This window comes from Rana temporaria, chromosome 12, assembly GCF_905171775.1.
Source record: "Rana temporaria chromosome 12, aRanTem1.1, whole genome shotgun sequence".
Classification (NCBI taxonomy): domain Eukaryota; kingdom Metazoa; phylum Chordata; class Amphibia; order Anura; family Ranidae; genus Rana; species Rana temporaria.
The window spans coordinates 60,284,123-60,285,477 of NC_053500.1; the positions used below are offsets into that span (position 1 = coordinate 60,284,123).

At 62.4% G+C, this 1,355-nt stretch overlaps 1 non-coding gene across 1 annotated transcript; it reads left to right on the forward strand.

The window, feature by feature from the left end:
- The first annotated feature begins 286 nt into the window (after positions 1–286).
- LOC120919638 lies at positions 287–441 on the forward strand. Its single transcript, XR_005744603.1, has one exon. It is a non-coding gene; the product is annotated as a 5.8S ribosomal RNA (ribosomal RNA).
- The last annotated feature ends 914 nt before the right edge of the window (positions 442–1,355 follow it).

Sequence of the window (1,355 nt, forward strand, 5' to 3'; positions counted from 1 at the left end):
ATGTCAGCCTCCGGCGCTCGGCTCCCTGCACGAAGCCCACGGGATCCAGAGGAACGTGTCGGCGGGAGGCAGAAGCCCCCAGGAGACAAGGCGCGGGGGAGAGACTGCTTCGGGAGCGGAGGGGGCTCGGAAGGTTTGGAAGCCTCGAGACCAGGCTCCCCTCGCGAGGGGGGTGTGCGGGGGCCGACCCGGTCCGCCGGGGAGGCCCCCCGCAGAAGCGAGAACCACAGAGTCCCCCACTGAGCGCCACACGAAAAAATACCTCGAAAGAGAACCAAAAGAGCAAGACTCTTAGCGGTGGATCACTCGGCTCACGCGTCAATGAAGAACGCAGCTAGCTGCGAGAATTAGTGTGAATTGTAGGACACATTGATCATTGACACTTTGATCGCACCTTGCGGCCCCCGGGTTCCTCCCGGGGCCGCGTCTGTCTGAGGGTTGCTCCTCCATCGGTCGACCGCCAGGGCGCAGCTGAGGCATTCGCAGGGGCCTAGTCTACCCGGTCGGAACGGGTCGGTCGGCGCAGGGAAGGCGTCAGGGCGGCGGTCCTTCGGGTCTGTCCCCCGCGCATCTCCATGCTGCACACCGTCCATCCCCGACTGGGCCCCTTCGTCCCCCGAAGTCCAGATCACTTCCTCTGGGGTCCCCCCCTCCCTCGGAGGGCCGTCCCCCTTTTACCCGTTGGGGGGCCGCGCGGCTGTCTGTGGCCTAGCCATGCAGGGCTGCTCGCGCGACCCCTCGTCTGCGGGCGGGGGGATGGTCCGTCCTTTACGTCCCAGGGGGGAAAACCCCACCCTCTCCGACTCAGACCTCAGATCAGACGCAGCGACCCGCTGAATTTAAGCATATTACTAAGAGGAGGAAAAGAAACTAACCAGAATTCCCTCAGTAACGGCGAGTGAAGAGGGAAGAGCCCAGCGCCGAATCCCCGTCCGTTCGGCCGGCGTGGGAAATGTGGCGTACGGGAGGCCGGACTTACCCTGGCGTCGCTCGGGGGCCCAAGTCCTTCTGATCGAGGCCCAGCCCGCGGACGGTGTTAAGCCGGTAGCGGCCCCCGGCACGGCGAGACCTGGCCTCCTCGGAGTCGGGTTGTTTGGGAATGCAGCCCAAAGTGGGTGGTAAACTCCATCTAAGGCTTAACATGGGCGCGAGACCGATAGCTGACAAGTACTGTAAGAGAAAGTTGAAAAGAACTTTGAAGAGAGAGTTCAAGAGGGCGTGAAACCGTTAAGACGTAAACGGGTGGGGTCCGTGCGGTACACAGGCCTAGCTCACAGCTAAGCCTGCCTTAATGTACCTGCACTGGCTGCAACTGTGTTTTGTTGCAGCCAGTGCAGGTACATTTAGGCAGGCCT